Below are 17459 nucleotides of genomic sequence, written 5' to 3' on the forward strand. Positions count from 1 at the left end.
TTGGAAATGCTTTGCTTATTACTTGCATTTCTCTTATGCCATCATATTTCTATCATCGAACTGTATTGTACAGATGCTGTTACGTATGTCAAGCAAAGAGAGAGACAAACAACGCCATTAGATGGATCTGAAATTTCTTCACATCTGTCTTCCTCTATCTCACTGCTGCCCTTCTTCTTACCCCTTCCCATGAATGCTGATTGAGAAAAACAACCAACCAAACAAACAAAAATGATGTTTCAACAACTGGGAACAGAACCATTTTGAGCAGGAATTTGTTTACTCTGACGTATTGGTTGCTGTTACCAGAAAAGCAAGAGTAGGAAGCATTTGTGCACTGGGTGATAATCTTCGCTGCTGAGAAGAGGGTCTCTAATTGAAGATGTAAAAGTAAATGGTGGATCACATGACGTACGTCAAGCTAGCACACATCTCCCAAACCTTTAGTCAAGGCATGGCACATTGTCTTGAGCTTCTGTTGAAATCAGCAATTTTAAGCCTTGAGAGGAACTAGAAGAGGGAAGCTAAAATCCGTGCGTCTTGTTCTCATTGTACTTTCTGAGTATGTGAGCTAGCATATGTTAACATTACACTTAAAAAGCCTAAATGTAATATGTTCTGTGTAGGCTGAGTACCAGAGGGCATGTTTCTTCATGAAGCCAGCTGCAGAATGGGTGATAGCCAAGTTTTGGGGGCTGGGGACAGGAAATCAGATCAGTGGATGTACCTCCCCTCCTAGCATTGTTGTACAGCTTATCATTTCTTCAGGACTTCAGTGCCTCTCTCTCAACATTGAACCCACTTGAAAATTCAAAGATCTAATTCTCATTCCTTGTACCATTAAGACAGTGCCGTCAATGAGAAGGCAGCCTATTTGGGCCACTGGAATCCATCAACTTAGCATAAGCCTCTGTGCAAACAGGCGGCTAGCGCTGTAGTTCAAAGATGATAGTCGAACAAGATTTGCAAGTCAGAGGCTTGAAATTCCACAAAGGGAAGATCAAACAGCCTCTTTCTTTTAACAAGCATTTCATTTCTTTAGGGGACTGGACAGTTTTCATCCAGAAAATAAATGCAGAAATTTCATGCAGAAATTAAATGCCATCATTGATACATGTATCAAAATGTTATCCCTGACACACACATTGTCAACTGCCAGCTCATCAGCATATCTGGGAATCCATAGAGATGGTCCCTAACTAGCTGGATTCAGAGCTGCTGTCAGCAGAGATCACACTTGCACCCTGTCTCTGAAGGAGACATCCTGATTTTTATGGATAATTTTAGAAGTGGCTCCACGCCTGTGTGTTATCTTTTTAACAGCCCAGACTACAAACTTAGGCCCACGCACCTCTGAACTCCATCACATTTGAATTTTGAATCTCCTTTCTGTGGCATCAATCCATTTCCAATGCTGATTTTAAAAAGCAACAACAGCCCTCCCCCCACCCCCTTCCGCAGCCTTTTCAAAACTCAAGCAGGCTGAAGAATGATAATTCTGTATCATGACAACTTCCGAGTTTCTGAATTTTGTTTTTGATCCATGTTGGATTACACCCAAAACTTTTCAAGCATTTTAATGAAGCACAATTGTGTTAAAATGTCTGCTCTGCTTTTGGAATGGAAAATGTTAAGTATTTTGATTTGGGTCTCTCTCTCACCCCTTGGAAGCGCTCAGATAGTCTGCCCTAGACTTGAAATGTTTTGGCTTCCACTAAACATCACATTTTGGCCAGAAAATATTTAGTTGAAAATGTTCCACCAACCCTACTTGAAATTCCTCTGCTATAGTAGTAGGGCTTGCACCACATCTCATTGTTGAATAAATGATATTTATTGCAACCTTCACATTACATTGAAACAAGCGAGCAAATAGAGGCTGAGCGTGGCTTTTGCCGCTGCTGCTCACCCCACAGTGGATGACCATGGGGTCCTGTTGCTGTAGGCGTGATGACCAAAGTAATCCCTTGCCAAACCATACTGGGCCTATTTGGCTACATGCATGCATTGCTCATTTGGTGTTGTAACTTTTGTGCACAGAAGCTTTGGCTATGCACATCCTGAGTATTTTGGTAGTTGTTTAGCCGTTGGTCTTTCACACCATGCCAGATACAAAAGTCAGCTTCTTCCACATCATTTAAAAATTATGCTTGCTAAATAATTAGCAGCTGCTATACTCAGAAATATGGGAGGAAATGTTGGGTTCCTCTAAGATCCTAAAATTTCAGCACTGATATCGCAGTGTTGGAGGTAGGGGAGGTGTGTAGGGTGGTAGAAAAATGGACAGAAGATAGACTTTCAAGAAAAAGACTTAACTTACAATTAACCTAGATTTCTCACAAGTAAAGTAAAAGATCTGCCAGATGCCTGCAGACATCTTATATAAGATTTAAAATGCCCTAGGAGTCTGTTTTGAAACCCTTGCTGGTTTTGGCAGTTGTACCATACAATTTCTTTCATAACTGTATTCAGCTTCAGCTTAAAACCAATTTTAGGGTTTTAGTCCATATTTCTCATTTTGGCAGTCTCTGTCCCAAAGTCTGAGGCATCCCAAAATGACACAGTGTTTAATCAATCCTAAGCTGATTCATGGTAATGCCCTTAATATAATTTTCAACCTTGCTTAAAGGCTTCCTGTGTTCGATCTGCTCTGATGACCCATGGTTGATGTCATTGCAGAGTGGAAGATGGTAGGGGGAGTTGAACTCCCGTGCACTGGGGATGACAGCAGAAGGATGTAACATGTTGAATAAATGTGTACCACGTCCCTCTCTCATGGCTGGTGCGCAGCTGTGATAAAAGCCTCCAGCTGCAGCCAGCTAGCAGATGTTTTAGTTCAGGTAGCCGAGTCCTGCGCGGTCGGTGGTGGAGGCATGGGGGCCCGGCGCTACTGGCAGTGTGTAGCAGAGCATGAGCACGCTGGTGTCAAAGGACCTCCTGTTGTGCAGGAAAGCAGAGGGAATGTTTAAGTAGTCTTCATCCACGCTGGATGAGTGCTGTCAAGTAGTTTTCTCAATTCTTTCACCAATTTGTCTTGATTGCATTGACACTCTCTTGGCATCCACATCCTGTGATTATTCCAGTGAGCACATTTATGATGAGGAAGGTTTGTGGAAAGAGTAGATTTCAGGTAAAGCTCACTGACAACAAATTTTGAATTCACAATTGGCAATATCTGCACTCAAAATTAGCTTCAGGGAGTTGAAGATTTGTTCAGGCAAGGGAGGGAACAAACAGGCCAGATGACCCAGGAGTCCTGTCCAAACTGCTCAAGCTTTTTCAACGTACATCTTGCCGGGAAGCTCTTGCATTTAAACAGTGCACTCAAAACTACTGATGGAGATCATAGGCAAATACATTTCAATCTGGACTAATTTTAGCTAGCATAATCTGTTTCCAGTTTGTGAACGGAAGTATTTGATGACATGTATTTGTTTCTTTCATTTTGTGTCTTTAAAAAGGAATGGAAATGAGTTTTTAAAAAACCCTAAAGTATTGTGGAATTGTTTGCAGCTGTAAGTCCGGTCAGCCTCTCCCCTCTTTGCCCACATTGCTAAGGCTAAGTAATTGTAATTCTTTTTCTTTTTTTTTTTTTTCTGTCAAGTCATTGCAGCCTTCTCCTTCCTGCTTTCTTACGAATGTGATTTAGGCATGACCTATGATCCTTCAAGCACAGGCAGGGGCATCATTCACAGCACCAGTTCTCTTCAGTAGAACCCACAAGAAATCATTTCCTGGCTCTCCCCTTTAGCCACACAGATGCAGATACTTCCAGGCAAATTCCAACACCAGCTTCTTCACTGTGGAGCATCACTTGTCCAGGGTGGATTTCAGTGATCTGGCTGTTTTGTTTCCTTTTAAAGATGTGCTTTGTCCCAGTGAAGATTTAATCCACTGTAATTTTCCTTATTTTCAAGTGTGATAGATGAGCTACTGGTTAAAATGCATGCGAGGATGAGGTGCTTTTGCCCGTTCTGTCCCAAACTGGCTGATTTCTTTTGTGTCTGTCTCCTCTGTAAAATGGAGCCAAAATATGCTCCAATGCCAAAATAGAGAGTTGTTAAATTTACTCATCACACAGGCTTAATAAATGACAATGTGTGAAGCGCTTCAAGGTAAAAGGGAAGAAAGGGGCCCCAAAACTCATAAAAGTGGTATTTTTTTTCATGCTAGCACTTTCCCTGTACAGTATCAGGAAGCAAGTGCATGAGGGGCATGACTCACTGTTGCTTCTAATTTCATTATTGCTGATTCTGATTTTATCAGACTCTATAAACTAGACAAGATTGAGTCTAGTCAGAGCTGAACAGGTCCTTTCCAAGGAACCCTGCACTGCCGTAAGGAACTCCACAAAGAAGTCCACATGATGAAACCCTGCCCTGAGCAGTGGTGCAGCAGGCGTTTAAGATGGGCTGGTTGTGAGGCAAGATCACATCACTGACAGGGCCCAGGCTGCAAGTAATGGTATTCTGCAGCCTTGTACAGTTCCATGATAATTTATTGTGGATGAAACAGTATGAACCCCTGTGTCTTGACTGTATGTCCAAGGAATGATATTATTTTGCTTTCCCCCATTTTGTTGAGTGCTGTATTCTTCAGGCTCCTTCCTAAATTGCTGCGGAGTGTTGACACACTCTAATAAGCAGTTGCCCACTTCCAGCCCAGAGGTGGCTGCAGTTCTGGGATGAGTGGAGTGACACTTGGATGCTGGCACATGTTTTTAACAGAGTATTTTGGGATCTTTCTGGTTACTAAGTGCTATATGAATGCTGTGCATCATTATCGAGTAAATTGTGTCACCTTCTAAGTTAATTTCTAATTACACAATTACTTTATGTGGCATTAATAAAAAGTAATGTGAGATTTTTCAGCAAACTCTAATTTTAAGTAAATATTTTTTTTGAGACCAAGTGATTTATTAAATTAATTCTTTATTAGGCCTAATTTAGACTTCAAGCCATTTTTACTAGTGCTTCAGCATAAAATTATTACATAATTAGTAATACAGTTGTCATACTTGTAAGTAATGGTTTTACTTAGAACAAATTAAAAAGGATTAGATTTTTTTAAGAGGGTATCGGGTCTCAGGGGTAATAATAATAAAGAATAACTAACTTCATTACACCTTTCCCATGTTTGATCATCCTTTGGAAGCGTGGTTTTATAGAGGTCACCTCACCTGCTGTTCTTCCCGTACAGCAGCCATTTCTGGGGTGGAACACGCCACGTATTTTTTTACATTTGCTCAGCAACTAATGAAGTTTGTGGGGTGCAAGTGGTTTCAGCTTCAAGCTTCTGCCAGATGTTACCACCCCACAGCAGGGACAGATGAATGCCTCATGAAGCAGCCCCTTCCCTAGCACAGTTTTACAGCCAGCCTGGTAAAGTAACCCGACATCAATTTGATTCATGCTAATCGAGTGAGCTGTAAAGTGCAGCAGCTGACCCAGGAGCTGTTTGGTTGTCCCTTATGTGGGAGCTGCAATCTCTGGGAGAGAGGTTTGATGGAGAGCTGCAGGCTGTAATGCCCTCAGCCATCCCAACTTAATTTGCTGACGCGAGTGCGGCAGTGCTCTCTAACAGAGTAGGCATTTAGTGCGGGAAGAGAAGAAGAGCTTAGCCACTTAATCTGCTGAGGGAATGGAAAGAGGCAGAGCATACGGACGCTTGTTGGAATTTGTTCGGGATGCTGATGCTAACACCTACACTTAAATACATGGGAGGGACGAAGGGAGAGGTAAAGAACCACCTGAGAAGTCAAGACCTCTGATTTTTTCTTAGCCACAACCTGAGCTTTAGCAATGTGCCCTAGAAGACATTTGGGCTCAGTGGGTTTTGCACAGCAGCACCCTGTGGTACCCCAGCAGTCTGTTTCGGTCTGTTATTAGATTCAGTAGCTTCACATCCTGTAATGCATGTGTAGTGCTCAGAGCTGTTGCTATTAAGTATTGATACCATTAGGCTAGGGAGGATTTCTAGGAGAGCAATGTAGTACTGTAGCTGTGTCTACTTTCTCCTCAAAGGGGCTGAAGATCTTCACAGGTTCTTCCAGGTCTGAACCCTGGGTCGGTATTCGTAGAGAGGCTTGCTGAGGTCAGGTCACTTACTGCTTTGGTTTTAGAAGTTAAAACTTCTTGCCTGTGGAAGTCACATACCTGAATATAAAATGCAGAATCTGAGCAGGGAGAGAGAAACCTCTGAGCAGAATGATCCCTGGAAACTCCTCACCCCAGGAAACAGGCAGGCAGTGCGAGGGAAGGCTGAAGTCTGTGATTGAGCGAGTAGGGAGAGCAGGGGAGATCACCTGTAGGAGCAGCCGCCTACACCTTCCCTTTTATGCCCATTGTAAATAAATTGCATTTATCATTACCTGCACCCTTTGTCTCCAGGCTTCTGAGGTGTTGAAAGCTCCAGTTAAATGGCTTGCCCAAAGAAAACACTGTCACATTTGCATAATATTTTCATAGACACCGAGCTCAACCTGAGCCTGAAGGGAGACAGGGATGTTCCCTGCATATTTTATATTCCCGTCCTCAATTCCCACCAAAGCTAACTCTAAATTGTGGCATGGATATGTATATAATAAAGAGAGAGAGAGAGACGACTGAATTTGTCTGGGGTATTTCCAGACACTCTTAGTTTAAGAAGCTACTTACACCCCATGGAAAACTCTGAAATAGTGCTATTTAGAAACAAATCGGCTTCCATTTCACCTCTTTCTCAGTATTCCTCTTCCCTCATTCTTCATTACTAGGGACATCTGCATGAAAACAGAGTCTTTTTTTTCATATCTTGGGAGTTCATCTGCCTCTGCTGATTATCCCCTCCCTCCCCTCTCCTTCTGAAGTCATTATCTTCTGATTGCATTACATTTGCAGCCATCCCACCGCAGGCTCTCTTCTCATCAAGATTCTCAAGCTAAGCAGGGGAAAGGATAGGTCAGCTTGCGGAGACAAAACCGCAAGGAAAGCCTGGCCCTGGCAGAAGTGGTGTTGGGGTCCAGTCTGTGTCACTGCCTCTCTCCGCCACGGTCATGCTCAGCCACCGGTATTTCTGTAAAGGCGCAATGGACGCAGTCGAGTTTTTTCCCACAGACAGTGTCGGAACAAGAGTTGGAGGAAGTATTTTTGACAAGACCTGTATTTGCTGCAAAATGCAATGTCATTCATGTCGCCTACCCTGCAGATGTTTGCAAGCTTGAATTGATTTAAGCAAACTTTCATTGCAGGAGTGGGGGGAGTAACTGGAGATGCAAAATCCTGCTCATCTCCTTGAAACCAGAACTGGAAGCCTTAATTACAACAGAGTAACATTCAGTCTTGCTCTGGGCAAGCAATATTTGTTTAACTGAAGTGGAACAGCTTCCTTAGGAGAGATTGAGGGAGATCCTTCTGAGAAAAAATATGACTGAAGTTTGTATCTTTACTTTGAGTCAGAAAGTGGATTTTGTCATGGGTCTGCTGTGTCCTCTTACAGTAGTGGAGTTTTGCCACTTGGTCTTCCAGTGCACTAGAAAAAATACCTTTTATCTATTGAAACATCTTAACAGACTTAACAAATGGTGGAACTATCTTGATGAGTATCATTTAACAGGAAAGGGCACAAAGTAGTTATGGCTTAGCTAAGGTCATAAAATGAGCGAATGCAAGTGCTGAACCCAGATCCCGTATGTTCAGCCACCCAGGCCTGCTTTTTAGGATACACCTGTCAGACAATCTCCATCCGCAGTTATCCTATCCTTTATTTGAGTGAACCCATTTAGAGGTTTAAAACCAAATTCATGTCTGCAGTATTCTTCATATTCATATCTCCTTGCCCTTACTTCCTTCAGCCAGAAAAGGAGGCTCCAAAGTACGATGATAAAATTGTATCTTAAAGGAAGAACTTCAGACTTCTTAATGGGGCTCTGTATAGTGGACTTGGGAGACAGGTCTCCTAACAAATCTTTTTCCACTTGACTCATCAGAAGAACGTTGGTATTGTTCCTTACCTGCTCCTAACTAAACGCAAGTGGTGTCACAAAGACATTGTGTTTGTTTCCATTGTTCGCCCCAGCTCCTTCTGAAAAAATCAAAAGCAACAGGAATAGGTCCCTTTTATTTCTTGTAGTAAACCCTGTACATGTCCAAGACAGCAACAGGGCCGTAATGGTAATGCAAAGCAAGAGGCAGAGGAATTTCTAAACAATTTCGTACAGGGTGAGAATGACAACCCTTTCTTCCCAGACAGATGCCTAAGCTGTTCTGGTTTTCCCCAGGAGGCATTGCAAAGGTAATTCTGACTAACAGCTCTAATACGTGTGTACATTTTGTATCTCTGGATAGGGGATGCCAGCAAATATTGAATTTACTTCTAAAATTAAGTGACCATGCAACAGCACGTTATTGCATTTAACGCTGCTTCTGTACTGCAAAGAGTATCAGTGGTAGAAATCAGTTTAAATGTAGGATGATCTGATTTCCCAGTATCCTATTACAGCTGGTAGCTCTGCAGTGTTACTGCAAAGGGCTTGGCATCTCTAAGTTGATGGGTGCATCTGTCTCGGTATGTATTTGCAAAAGGATAGAGAGCACAGTGGGTGGCTTGATCCTTCAGACCAAGTGTTTGCTCCTTAAGGATATGTCAAGGACAAGATCATGGTCTCTTTTCTATTTTAAATCATCTAGGTGAATTAATTTCAAGCAAGTTGTGGATTTGTTTTGGGTTTTATCCCCTGTGGGGATTTTCTTGGGATGGGACTAGACAGGATGACTTCTGTATGCAAAAAAGACTGCATAACTGGAAACTAAGTATTTATGCAGAATTGAATATCCCCGTGGATACTTCCCAGGGTTGATCCATACTTAAAGATGATAAGGGAGTTGGTTAGGTTACTCCCAGTTGTGTATCCTTTGGGGAGATGAAGCAGAAAATAAGTCTGAGACCAGCAACAACACAGTATCTGATGATCCCAGCACGTACCCTGCTGCATCTGCTATATACTATGTCTTAAAAAAAAAAAGGCAACAGAGGAATTCACATTGTTGAAGTTAATCTCTGGGTTAAATTGCCATTTGTCAATAGCAATGTAATTTGTATTATAAATTACAGCAGTGTAACTCTCAGATACATTTTATCAATGAGTTTCAAATTATTTAATAACAATATTTTTCAAAAAACAAGCCATGCCACTTGTTTTCCCCACACCCCTTTTAAAATCAGCCCATTCTGAGGGTTTCCATCAGTGTAATAGCCAGCTCTGCAAAAATTCCTACTAAATAAATTATCACCAGGAGTCTCAAAATCCATTACCATAAACAAAGCCATTTTCCCCTCCCCAGTCGATGGCCTGCTGTGTTGCTGCTAATGGGACTGTACACACATGTTGCACAGGAAGCAATTCATTTGCAGGTTCCTCAGACTTTTTTGTTTGGTTTTCTTGGTGGAAAGGGGGCAGGAGAGGAATATTGTGGGAGGATTCGGAAACTGTTTCACTGAACTCCACTTTTATTGCAGAGAATGAATCATTCAATCTGCAGAAAGGGACACATTTGACTTGCACATTGGAAGCAAATTTTCTGTACTAATTCAAAGCAGGAATGGGAGAAGGGCAGGAAACAGCAAGGAAACCCCAGAGAATGTGACTGCTGCCTTTATTTGGGACATTCTTTGAGGGCAGAAAAATGTCCGCATATTCTGCTACTGGTTTACAAATGTACTCTAATTGTTTCCAGTCATATCCTTCCCTGTTTCAGTCCTGCCTTCATTCTGCAGCGCTGCCATCATATGTTCAGGCTGATTCCCTGCTTTTGCAGTCCTGGGCATCCCACACCCAGTCTGCTGGTGCGCAGCAATCATTTTATTCTTTCTCATTTCGTACAAAGTGTAGTTTTCTTTTAAAAAAATGAATAATCATTATATTTCTTCTCTTTTTCTTTTCAGGTAAGTGGCCATTCCTGTTTTTATAAGACTGGCGAACAATCAGCAAGCCTCGGCTCTCAAAGGTACTCTTTGTGGTATGGTTTCTTTCTAAGCACCTTGAAGTATTTTCCTCATCCGAGTTTGTATAGCACCTCAGCAGGAGGTTTGAGTTAGATGAACTGGGATTTAACCTTAACCAAACAATAATTTCTCTTCTTTGATTTCTATGGTTTAGTCTAGCCTTACTGAGGTGCCGAGAAATAAGGAGCTAAAGGTACAGTGGTGGGAGAGATTGTTCATGGATCTTCAACCGCTAGGAACAAAAACATGAAAGGCTGTTAGCACAGTGGGAGGTAGGATGTGCAAAGCTCTTCCAAACATAGGGCCAGCTTATACAGGTGCACTGCCTGTTGCATATTCTGATTCCTTTCACATTATTCTCATGGATGCCTGTTAGAGGAACGCTGTGGAGACATATGTATGCACCGGAGCTGAAGTGTTCAAAATGGTTTGTACACATTTCTAAATCTGGCAGGGCTGATTGCTACCAGCAAACATCTGACTGTATCTTCTGTCGCTGCTTCTCTTGGGGAGTAGACATTGCTCAACACTGCCAACGAGTACCATGGGAAAATAGTTGTTTAGGCCCCCAGAACCATATGATTGACTTAATAGTTGTGAAGTTTTAAAGTCATATACTTCTACTTTTTTTTCCTTTTTTTTTTTTTTAATTGGGATTCTGGAGCATTTTCTTTCTTTCTTCCCCTTCTATAGCATGAAGGTGTTTAAAATTATTAAAAAGAAAATAATGACACTATATTTATTTTCAGGAGTGCAGAGATGGATCTTTGGGGAAGAAATCTTGATGACATAAGCAGTATCAGTCATTGGGGAAGAATATTGACACACCATGACACTGATTTGACCTCAAATGCAGGGTTTTGAGGGCATTTCCGTGGGAAGGAAAAACCTAACATTAAAGTGCTCAAATGCAGAGAACCCCAATTCTCTGATATATGAGACAATTTTAAAGATGTCTGATTTGTTGCTTGATAGTCTTTGGTGCTGAATGGGCAATTATTTTCTGGTGTGACTAAACTATTGTCTCAGATGAGTTAGTTGGACACAGCTCTGAGTATTACCAAGAAATGAAAGTCGGGAACACATTAAATATCAATATTAATTAATGAGTCTTGGACGCATACAGGAAATTGCCTTAAACCTCCAACCTTCTGAAAATATCTTCAAGTGGGATTACTGACATAAAGGATTTGATCTAATTATCAGTGCTAATTTCCTTTACGATGGTGGTAGCAATGCTGTTGTTAAAAAGGCACAGTCAAGATTAGTCACCTACAGTATTAGTGCTAATCCCTTATCTGTATTACTAATATTTTAAAACGAAGTCTTTTAGAAATTATCACCACCAGTCCTGCTTTGCAGTTTATTTGGTGTAGGCAATTAGATGGCTCAATTTTCTCATCCTGATGTGCTGGGGTTTGGGTTTTACTTCTTGAAGCTTTCTTCTCCTGAAATTGGCATTATTGGTTACACTTTCCCAGCCTTTGTGTGATTTGAAATGCTAGCTGTACACCGTAAGAGTAGGAGGCAGGTAGATAGATTGAAATGATTTAGCAAGATTATGTGTTTTTCCCTCTGGCTTAGCCATTAGAGGTAAGCAAACTCTGTGAAATAAACAAAACCCAAGAAAATGGTGATGAGGGGGCAGGAGAGTAATGACAAAAAACAGGTGTCTGGAAGATACAGCACCTTCATCTCCCTGATGTGAATTTTTTTTAGGTGTGCATAAAGTAAGCAGTTGTGAGGAGGCCTGTGTCTCACAAGAAACTGAGCTCAAAGCCTGGCACTATTTTGCTGGGAGAGAGCAGAGAGGTCTGATGGAGGCAGTGGGAGGTGTATGCTCCCCTAGCACTGCATGGTGGTGGGAAGGAGAAACTTGCTCCGTTAGGTTCCTGGGGAGCAGGGACTCCCAACCCATCAGTCATCATGCCTTAACAGGCCAAACTATCTCAGAAAAAAAAGCCGTGAGGGTGTGGATACTCTGTGAGCACCAGTATCTGCCAAAAGAGTGTGTAGTCTAGAGGGGGCTCCTGAAAGAGCCGACCAGCTCAGATCGCTCACAGCCTTCAGCCTTGGGAACAGAGAGAACTCAGCTGACAACCTGCTACCTCCAACGCTCACACAGAGAAATGCTACCTCTCTACGCAGTTCATTATCTGGTACTTGTATCTTAGTGAATAAAGTTGCTGCTGAAGAAATCCCCTAGCCACCAATGTCATATCAGACAGCACAACATGCTATCAGCTCTTAAATGTCCAACTCATCAACACAAATTGGTTCCTCTGAACAGCAATCCCATGCAGAGATCAGTTTTCCCTTGACACTACTTTTTTTTTCCCTCTGTCCTGGTTTTCTTTCTTATGTACTTTGAATGGTCAAGTGATCTTGAAGTATTTTAATTGGCATACAGACCTCATCTGGAAATGAATGTCTTTTATTGGTGCTTTGATTTGTTCCTAATGCTGTTTTATTGACAACTGTTTCTGGGTAATGATCCAAACCTCTGCAGTGCTTTATATAAACACGTGATGCTTTGATAGGGAATAAGAGGTTGGGAGAGGGCTGTGTAGCTGGCAGGCTTTGATTCAGCAGTTGTGCCAACAGGTACAGGACCTGTCCCCTGCTCCTGAGCAGAAAGCAATTACCAAAGTACCACTTTTTAGAGAGCTGTCTCATCACTGTGCATCAAAACAATTGAGCAATAAAGGGCAACGCACAAGATAAATGTGAGAAAATCTGGCAAATTCTTGTGTGACAGTGACACCCGCTCACAGTTCTACAAATTAGCAAATGGAGATGATGATAACAGTAATAATAAAAAAGAGCAAAGATAGTGAATCACAAAATGCGCTTTATTCACTCATTTTGAAAATTGCTAATTGTCTATACCTTTCTAATGCTCTGGAGCAGATTTCATAAGAGTAATAAACCTTTGGTAATATGGCACCTCTTCCCTGTAAGTGTCAATCTTTGCTGAGCAGCACAGAAATATTATTGTAGGTAGGGATCTTTATGTAGAGTGTATTAATGAGTCTTTTACATATAAAAAGAGGGGAGGGAGGCACTGGAAGTTTCTTCCAGGGACGCAGTTGCTATGTGCAGCAGAACAGAGCGCTACGTTTGGAAGGAAATGTGGGCTGTGGAAAATGATGGAGGATGTGCACGCATGCAGTTATCCTCTGTGACTTGCAGAAACAATGAACATAATGGGGGCAATCATAAATGTTCATGTCTTCATGCATACATATGCTTAATACTTCCAAGCTCATACATGTGTACACAAGCACGAATCTGTATCTGTCACTCTGTGGCAAGAGACCTCAGAGGGATGAGGAAGGAGTCCTGTGTAGTTTACTCCCTCTGTTTTATAGATCTAGAAAGCTGGGAATAACTTGTTCTCAAGCCATTTGTCAAAGATCACCCAAGCAGGTGAATAGGACTCTGGCCTTTGTGGCCCAACACAGTATCCACTGAGAAATACTGCCAGCTGATCTAGGATCTCTGCATGCAAGCGAGAGAAGAGTACTCCTAGCTAGCGTGAGGAAAGTATGGAGGGTTTGTATGGGATTCTCACACATACCTCTCTCCCACCACACCCCCCCAGTCCCCAAAGGCCCTAGAATGAAATAAATCTTATATCTTTCTCCAAAAAATTCACTGTGTGTAAAACAACCTCTAGTGTTCTATGTTTTGAAAACTTCACAGGGAAAAAGGATTAGAGAGCTACTACTTTTTTATTTATTTAGTCTTTTAAATGAAAGCACGGTTCTTCAGGAAATGTTTGGCATCTTCTTTAAAAATCTGACACCCTCTTCTGATGTTTCTAACTTATCATTGACTCACTTCTCAAGTTTTCTTTTTTGTCTTTTCAAAATAGGATCCGTACTGCTGGGACTCACCAGGTTCTTTCAAAGAAAGTACATTTGAAGCTTCTAAGACAAGCTGCTTTTGTGATAGGGTGTTGCTAAGAATCACTGAAAGCATTTTCCTATTGTTATACATCATCTATATTTTGCCAAGTCTCATATTTCAAAAATGACTTGTCTAAATCTCCCTGCAAAATGCTCTCCATGGATCAGGCAAACAGTTCTTTCTAGCTGCAGGCAGTCTAAGCTTCTGAGCTGGAAACCACCTCGTCTGAGAAGAGGTATAAAGGAGCAGCCAGACTCTTTTAGTGCAAACATGGCTGAGACTACCATTTTTTCAAGAGAATGGTAGGTCCTATTTATTCCTCACTATCTAAATAGTACCAGTCATGGTCTTGTTATGGGAGGGGCTGTAAATATCTTGCTTGTGGAAGGCTTTCCCAGAAGGGTTAGAGGTGCCATGACATTTATCCAAGAAGCAAATGGGGAGGGGGACACTGCACACCAGTTGCATCTGCAGCATCCTCAGAGCTAAACAGTCAGACTGAAGCTCTGTCTCCCTGCAGAGATTCGTTTCACAGGATGTACGTTATCTGTGGACAGAAGGATTGGTTGTTTGTCTGTCTACCTGCCCGGTTGTTGTCTTCCTCCACTTGAAAACCTCCTTTTTCTGACCTGGCTAGCTTGTCAGTCCCTCAGCAAACCTCTGGATAGCAGGTGTTTAGCTGAGCGACACAGGCAGCATGGGAGCCTGCCACGGATGGTCTGTAAATCAGTTTGTGCTCTGCAGCAAGGCTCTAGCTTAATGATGAGTCAGAAGAAAAATGTTATTAATATTTAATGTGCAAGCTGAATGTCTGGCATGCTGTTATTAGTTACACATCATGAGGGGTGCAGTATCGGCTACCAGTCAGCGCAGGTCGCTTCCTCCAATGTTCTCATTCTGCAGACTTAATTCGTACTGTATTTTTCCATTCACTGAGACAAATATCTGCTCCGTTTAAAGGAGCTTTGTCAAAATCTTCCAGCTAAATCTTTAAATTGGTGTGCCTAGCTTTCAAGACCCCTTTCTGTGAGACACTTGATTACTTTTGCGAGCGATTCTTCAAGCAGTAGGGCACAACCATCTTTTAAGGGGGTTCTGTGCTGCACCCCAGCCATGAGACTTTGTGGGAGAAAGCACTTCAGGGTTGAGCCATAGGGAGTAAGGAGAAGAGATCTGATCTCTTTGTTTGCCTGAATCCATTCTTCATGAACAACCTACTGCTCGGCTGTGCTTCAAGTGCAACTTTCAGGCCAGGGCTGTATCACTTAACCAGCAACAGAGTGCTGCTGGTGAAGACTGCTGGATAATCCAGATTCCCAGCTGCAGGAGGAAACAACTTGGCAGCGGATGCTCTGCTACTGCTGGGTCATGCTGGAAACCAGCTGTGTCTGCAGTCCCATCCTGTGCTGTAGCTATGGAGACCCAGGGGAGACAAAGTTATTTCCCATTTGTGACCTCCTCCTCAAGCCCTTTCATCCACCGAGTTCCCAAGATGGAGGATGCATGGTTGTGCTGCTAGGATTTCCAAATGCCACTCATTGGGTGAGGAAGGATGGCTGCCCCGACTTAGAGTCTTTGTGTCCTGTAGCAGCCCATGACGCAACTCTCCTATTCAGTAGGATAAGGTTTTATCCATGAGTATAAGCAATGTCCTCAAGGATGAGAATAGTAGTCTAGGCCAGTATTTTGTCTGCAACCTATGCAAAAAAAGATGCTTTTTCAGAAAAGCATCTGGCCAATTTCTGCAGTCTGTTCCCCTTATATTCCCCCAGCATACACAGTCATTGGATTGGGGACATTAGGAGATGTGTTCCTGCCTATTTGCTTTTATATCTCTTTATGGCCTTGTTGTCCATGAATTTGTCCTATTGTTTAAGCTGCTGATACAATCTGGCCCTGCAGCCTCCTATGGCAGCAGATTCACTACATGCTATATGAAAAAAAGAGAAAGAGAAAAGAAAGGAATGGAAAAGCAGCCATTGGGTTGCAGGAAAAGGACACATGGTTTACAAGTAAATCATTTTTCTCTTCTTGGTTATTTAATACTGCTTGGGAGCATTTGCAGCCTCAGCGGTGGACTGGCTTCTTGTGAAGGGAGTGACACTGAGACTTATAGGGGCCCCTTCTGATTTCACGCTGTTTTCATGCAAGGGCTTGTCCTTAGCTTTCAGCAGTGTTACCCCTGATTCCCAGCAGCGCAGCTTAGATTAGATTCAGAGCTCATGAGCTTCTGCGTCATTCATTCCTCTTGCACTAAATTGACCAACTCTTGAAGTCCTACTTGCTTGGAACCAGCACCAATAAGAAGATGAAATGAAGCAAAACAATTGTATTTATAAAGCATGTCTCTTCTTATGGCATTTAGGGAGAAGCATGTACAGTTCTCTTTTACTCTATTCTATTTACAAGGTATACCCAGCTCCTGTTCATCTTGGAAAAAACAATGACAAGAAAAGCAACAAAGCCGTACACAGGTAATAACACTTTTGGAGTGGCTGCTGAAAAAAACCCCAAGAATATATGGCTCCCAGCAGAAACAGTTGCTTTTCTGTCTGAGTATTAACCCATTCCCCTCCAAACACCTGTATTTTCTCATCCCCAGCTGTTCCCACTTCTATGGTAGAGTATGTCTTCAAGGCATTTGACTCTTATTTATCAAATTGGGGTCAGACTTGCTGTAGGACTCCTCACACAGTCAATGTGCTCATCTGTGCTTCACATGGGAAAAGAAAAGTTATCTTTGAAGTGAAGACTATGAGAGTGAGTTATTTGACCTGAATAGTCTTATTTTAAGACTATTCAGTCTCTGCTTAACCAGCCTATTCTGACCACATATTATATTATTAACAGATTAAAAGTTTGACTCCACAGTGTCATAATTTTGTTATTTCTAAATTTTAGCAAGTATGCTGGAAATACATCAAACATTATAAATATCTATACATGGCCATTTTTCCTGTAAAAGAATAAACAAAAGCAATTTTGGTGCAGTAGACCAAAACCAACCCAATAAAATCATTGTGTGAGGTAGCAGGGAGCGAATAGATAGGCACAGAGTGTGTTTTGAATTAATTTATTAATGTTATCATTCATATTCTTACAAATCACCTAGTTTTGTGAAGTTCCAGTGACATAATCCTTCAGACTGTGCCCTACTGCCCACTGGTGTCGGTGGTAACTATCAGTAGATTAACTGTTTAAGAAAAGGTTCAAAAATGCAATAACTCCTCTCAATTGAATAAAAGTGAAATGTTCTTTTGCACTGGAATTAAGGTCATGGTAGTTAAAGATTCTGGAGCATTTTTACCTACTTCAGAGCACGCATCTTGAGAGAGAGGTAAAGCTCCACTTAGGAATAATTGCATTTATTCTTCCTATGTTCTTTTTTTCTCCCCATTCTGTACCCCCTATGAAGGTTCATGTCCTTCCTACCCCTGCAAAGTAGCCACATTTCAGTAGATGAAGTGTGTGGAGTTTGCAAAACATTCAATGATTTCTTGGGAAGAAGTATAAATACTGGCTCTAATATTGGTGCTAATAAGTTGTGTGCATATTTTTTTAAATTG

The sequence above is a fragment of the Pelecanus crispus genome, chromosome 1, assembly GCF_030463565.1.
Source record: "Pelecanus crispus isolate bPelCri1 chromosome 1, bPelCri1.pri, whole genome shotgun sequence".
NCBI classification, from domain to species: Eukaryota; Metazoa; Chordata; class Aves; order Pelecaniformes; family Pelecanidae; genus Pelecanus; species Pelecanus crispus.